This window comes from Lepus europaeus, chromosome X (assembly GCF_033115175.1).
Source record: "Lepus europaeus isolate LE1 chromosome X, mLepTim1.pri, whole genome shotgun sequence".
Lineage (NCBI taxonomy): Eukaryota > Metazoa > Chordata > Mammalia > Lagomorpha > Leporidae > Lepus > Lepus europaeus.
This window is the reverse complement of record NC_084850.1, coordinates 107,088,285-107,094,385: the sequence shown is the minus strand read 5'-3', so window position 1 is coordinate 107,094,385 and position 6,101 is coordinate 107,088,285. Positions and strand designations below refer to the sequence as shown.

Below are 6,101 nucleotides of genomic sequence, written 5' to 3'. Positions count from 1 at the left end.
TTTTTAAGTGGAGAAGTGTTTGATCTCTTTCTTTGATGGATCGTGCTTTTTTCTTTATCCAATGAATAAAATAGTACTTTTATTTATATCTATTTCGACCGAATGCCTGAGATAGACAACTTGTTACATAAAATCTTATAGTAATAAAAATTAAATGGATGGTTTCACAGCTTAATTACTATTTAGAACTCTCTTATTTAGATACTGATATCTTTATTTTTCACATTTTATAAATTATGAAAGCAATCTACTAATTTAAAATTCTTTTCTAATACCTTAAGTGTCTGATAGTTTCAGATCATTAGACGATGACATCATCTAATCTGAAGCTTCTTACCCAGGCACCTTCAGCATCGTCACAAGAGAATGATGCTGCGAACTACACACTATTTGACCACACAGGCAATACTTTACCAACATTTCCATGAAGTGTCTCCATATTAGCCATGACCCATCTACTAGCTACTGAAATTTTGCTAACTCTAGCTTAATTAATTGAATATACTAGTTTTGTCTAATTTTTAAGATAGATATTTTGTTTAAGCTATTTTAAAACAACTGAACCCAATTTTCTGTTGGGTAGAAAATAGAAACTGTATAAAATTAGGTAAAATTATTAATGGTACAGTTTATTCACTCACTATTTTATCAGAATTTGTTAAGCACCTACTCTTTGCATTGCCATTTTGAGAAGTCTAGGGTTAGTATAATAAAAGACACAGTCTCTGTTCTCAAGGAGCCTGCTGTCTACTCAGAAGCTAGACAGATGCCTGCATCATTTTAACACAACGTGATAAGTGCTATCAGGAAAGTGTGTACTTATCACAGAGACTCAGACTAGGCAGTCTACTAAATGAGGGGTCTCCAAAACATTCATTAAAAATGTTTATTACCAAAAAACCCCAAAAATGGATTTCAAAAATTTTTGCACCAAAATAAATTTCTTTTAATTCCATTCTCCCCACAGATTTTGTGAAGTATGCTTGTGCAGTTAAGGTAGAATATATAAGGTAGAATTAAGTAACTAATCAAACATCAAATAAGGAAAATTAGAAAACTCCCTCCTAAATAATTCATAAGCCAAAGAAAATGTTAAAATTAGAAAAAAGAGGTAAAAGATAATGAAATACTAAATAGTGTGAGTTTCAGTCTTTATCAATACTAAAAACAAAATTTATAGTCTTACTTACTTACTTACTATATCAAATTAGAAAAGAAAGATTGAAGATTAATGATTCATGTATCCAACTCAAGAAGTTATTAAAAATATGAAAAATGGTAGCCCCAAGGAAACACAAATATCAGAATGAAAGGGATTAGAATAAAACTTTTTAACATAAAGAACAAACAGAAGACTAAGCATTATCAGACAATAGCTAGTTCTTTGAGAAGATGGGCAAGCTTGAGAGGACACAAAGAAACAACTGTGGAAATGAGAAGGGCATATCTATGATAGATCAGACACTAAAACATAACAGAATGTTATGAAAAGCTTTATGCCAATGAGTTTGAAAAACTTAGACAGCATTGTAAATTTCTTAAAAAGTAACCCATTGAATTAGCAGACAAAATCTACACCTTCCCTCCACATGCAAAAATATCACGTGAAGATTACCTTTCAGGATAGTTTTAACAATGTATTCAGGCTGGCGCCGTGGCTTAACAGGCTAATCCTCTGCCTTGTGGTGCCGGCACACCGGGTTCTAGTCCCGGTTGGGGTGCCGGATTCTATCCCGGTTGCCCCTCTTCCAGGCCAGCTCTCAGCTATGGCCCGGGAAGGCAGTGGAGGATGGCCCAAGTGCTTGGGCCCTGCACCCGCATGGGAGACCAGGAGAAGCACCTGGCTCCTGGCTTCGGATCAGCGAGATGCGCCTGCCGCAGCGGCCATTGAAGGGTGAACCAACGGCAAAAGGAAGACCTTTCTCTCTCTCTCTCTCTCTCTCTCTCTCACTATCCACTCTGTCCAAAAAAAAAAAAAAACCACAATGTATTCAAAGACTATACAATCCCTGTCTTATATACATTACTCTAGGGAAGAGAAAAAGAAGGAACATACTCTGTAATTTATTTTTTCATGTGACTAATTTGGCCAACTTGAAGAAATCCAGCTTGACCAAGTCAGCCTCATGAAATGATGGCATGAAAAGATAGAATAACATTGGAATCTCTACTAATGTATTATGTTGAATCATGAAATTGCTGATATAGGACTGTTTCATCATCATGAAAAGGACAGAGTAAAGGACAAAGACAGCTTGATCCTCTCCGCAGAAAAAGAAAAAAATACATTAAACATCATCAAACAGTGCTGAAAAATAAGTGCTTATTCCCTTTGAAATCAAGAAAAAGAGCAACAAGCCTCACTACTTCTATTCAACATTGTGTGATCATATATGAACTGGAAAGAGAGAAAAATAAGAAAGAGGTTTCACAATATGTAATTTTCTATATAAATAATACACACAAAAATTAAACCTAAAATAATAATAATAAACACAAAAGATCTAGAGAACAATCTAACAAAAAATCAATATTTTTTGGAGAAAATTGCAAAACATTCAATTAAAAATATTAATATGACCAAAATAAATGAAGAGATATAGATGAGATCACTTGATATTTTAAATACATTAGTTCTTTCCATGCAATTGAAATACAACATAAAATTTTCTTGGAAATTTACAGCCTTGTTGTCAAATTTATACATAAGAAAAAAAGAGGTCAAGAATAATCAAAGTGATGCTAGGAAGAGTTGGGAGGATCTATTTTTTCAGATAACATGTTTTATTAAAACTTACAGTAATTAAGAAGATAGCATGGTATTATCTTGGAAATATACACATACACGAATGGGACAAATCAGAAGTGCCTTAATAGTTTCCCCATCTGTGGGGACTCGATGCTTCACAGAAGAGGCACTATCGATCACTGAGAGTGTATTAGTTTCTTAGGGCTCCCATAAAAAATGATTACTAACTTGTTGCTGAAAGCAATAGAAATTTATTCTCTCATAATTCTGGAGACCAGAAGACTAAAATCAAAATATGGGGGGGGGCAATGTTGTGGTGCAGTGTGATGCTGACATCTCATATTGGAGTGCTGATTTAAGTCCTGGATACTCTGCTGCTGTTCCATCTGCCTGCTAATGTGCCTGGGAAAGCAAAAGATGATGACCCAAGTGCTTGGATCCTTGCTGCCCTTTGTGGGAGATCCAGATGCAATTTCTGGCTCCTTGCTTCAACTTGGCCCAGACCTGGCTGTTACAGCCATTTGGGGGGTGAACCAGCAAATGGAAGATCTCTCTCTCTCTCTCTCTCCCTCTCTCCCCTACCTTCTCCCTCTCCCTTCCCCTCCCCCTTTTCCTCTCCCTCTCTGTGTTTCTCCCTCTCTATCACTCTGCATTTCAAATAAATACATAAATAAATCTTTAAAAACAAAAAGAAACCAAAGTACTGGCAGAGCCTTGTTCCCTCCAAGAGCTCTAGGAGTAAATCCTTCCTTGCTTCTCCCAGCTTCTGGTGGCACCAGGTGCTCCTTGGTTTGCAGCGGCATCACTCCAATTTCTACCTCTGTCTTCAAATGGACTTCCCCCTGTGTGTCTTCTCCCTCCTTCTCTTGTAAGTATGCTCATCGCTGCCTTTAGGTCCACTAGCTCAGTCTAGGATGATCTCATCTCCAAATCCTTCACTTAATTGCACTTGCAAAAGCATGTTTCAAAATACCATCTTATTCACGGGTAGTGGGAATTAGGACTTGGGCATAGCTTTTGGGGCAACAGAATTCAAACCATTACAGGCAATAAAGAAGAGTGCTCAATAAATGTTGTTGAGGTAATTGGTTATTTATATAGAAAAATTGCTTTCCTAAATCACATCATATTAAAGCCAGACTTCCATGTGAATACATACTCAAATGCAGAAAAGGGAATTTTAGTAGGAAAGAAAATACATAAGACATTATGACCTGCATAGGAAATTATTTGTTAAACAAGGCCCCCAAAACACTAGCATAATGGGAAAAAAATGGTAAATTCAACTACCTTGAAATTCAAAAATGTTTACATCAAAGCTACCATTCATGAAAGATCAACAAATGGAAAAATGATCAACAAATGGGAAATGTATATTATGACAGAATAACATGGTGTGCCAGGAAAGGGGTGAGGGCTGGCTTCTCCAGTTTATAACCAGCCCTTTCATGAGAACTACTTTCCAGGGGCATGTCTCTGATGAGCTAAGGATTTCCCACTAGGCCACCTGCTGAGTACCATGATAGGATTAAATCATCATCCTCTTCATTCATCATTATGATTTTGGAGTTTAAAGTTTTGCTTGAGTTCAGGAACCAACTCATATTCAAGCTACAGGCATCTAGTAAAGTTGATAGTATATATACCTAGAATCCAGAAATTCCCCTGGAGACAGGTGCCTTGCAGCTTTTAGTCATCAGCAAGAGAATGTATAATTTGTAATAAATTCATGCAATGTAATATTCTGCTAGCAGTATCTATGTTAACCTGGATAAATCATGAAAATTCAAAGTTAAAGTAGATACAGGATGGAACCATTTATATATAGTTTTAAAACATGAAAATCAACATTATGTATTGTTTTGTGATATTAACATTTGTAAAAGAAAGTATGCAAATCCTATAAGGATACTTAACACCAAACTCTGGAGTATAGCTCCTTTGGTGGAAGTGGTGGAGGGTAGGAAACTAATAGAGAGAGATAATGTATGGGACTTGAATTTTATTTGCTATGTTTTAATTAGGCCAGGTTATGAGTACATGAGTATTCATGGTATTATTCTCTGGATTTTAGTAGTTCTGAAAACTCAAAATCTTTTATAACTTCAAGAGAGAAAAGTAAGAGATAATTGAGGAAGATGCTGTTCTGATGATTTGAGTCTCTCAAATTTAAAATAGATGAAATTACATTTAAAATTATGGTAAGATGAAATTCGGATACAAGAGGAATGAGAAAAGAAGGAACATGGGAGACCTTGCTGCCTGGGACTTAATTTTGGTCCTGTCATCAGCTAGCTCTGGAAGCACACAGATAACTCTTTAACTGGTCTGGTCTGCTGTAAAGTTGGGTTAGAAACAAATTGTGACCTTGATTGTAGGTAAAATGTCTTAGATTTGCAAAATTTACAAAAACATGACCATGAGAATTTAGAGATTAGAAGGCTGCACTAGAGGAGGTAGATGAAAGCTAGACTGTTGTTGATTAAAGTTCCAGGAGTCTTTGAAGTTAAGGCTATAGAGTGAGGTAAATTAGGAGTTGGATAAATTGGGGGCTATCTAGTAAAACTGCAAGTGCACATACACCAGAATGCAGCAATTCCTCTGGAGACGTGCAAAAATGTTCACTGCAGCTTCGAAAGAAAATAAGAAAGAGGAGTACTCTGGCAAAAAAAAAAAATACTCTTTAGTGAAGATATTAAGATGATCAAAGACTGGACAAGAGAAATTGCAAAAGATTCTGTGCATGGTGTTTCTCATCTTGCCAATCATCTTACATCTTAAGTAACATTTTTACTGACCCTTGGCAAACCATGTGAAACAACAGGCTGTTGTAGAACAAGTATCAACCGTGAACTCCTTTGAAGGGAAGGCTGGCTGGCTGACTCCTAAGGATCCTCAAAGGGTGACCTTCATTACATCCAACCAGAGATTGCCCTTCAGTCACTGGAAAATTCTCATAATCATCAAATGTGTAAGACTGAAGCCAACCCAAACTGAAGGCTTTCTCCTTGAAAAAAGATTTTTCCTAAATATGACAATTCAACCAACCAACGAACCAACCAACAAAAAACACATGTAATTACTACTAATAAGCTGTTGGTTAAAACTTTTCTTTTTCTTTTTTTATATGTTTAATTTATTTTTTTAAATTTTTTTAAACTTTTATTTAATGAATATAAATTTCCAAAGTACAGCTTATGGATTACAATGGCTTCCCCCCCATAACTTCCCTCCCACCCTCAACCCTCCCCTCTCCCGCTCCCTCTCCCCTTCCATTCACATCAAGATTCATTTTCAATTCTCTTTATATACAGAAGATCAGTTTAGTATATATTAAGTAAAGATTTCAACA

At 36.0% G+C, this 6,101-nt stretch overlaps 1 pseudogene; it reads left to right on the top strand.

The window, feature by feature from the left end:
- Window positions 1–308: 308 nt before the first annotated feature.
- The window catches only part of LOC133752823 (liprin-alpha-2-like), a 29,999-nt pseudogene continuing 24,206 nt past the window's right edge, over window positions 309–6,101 (top strand).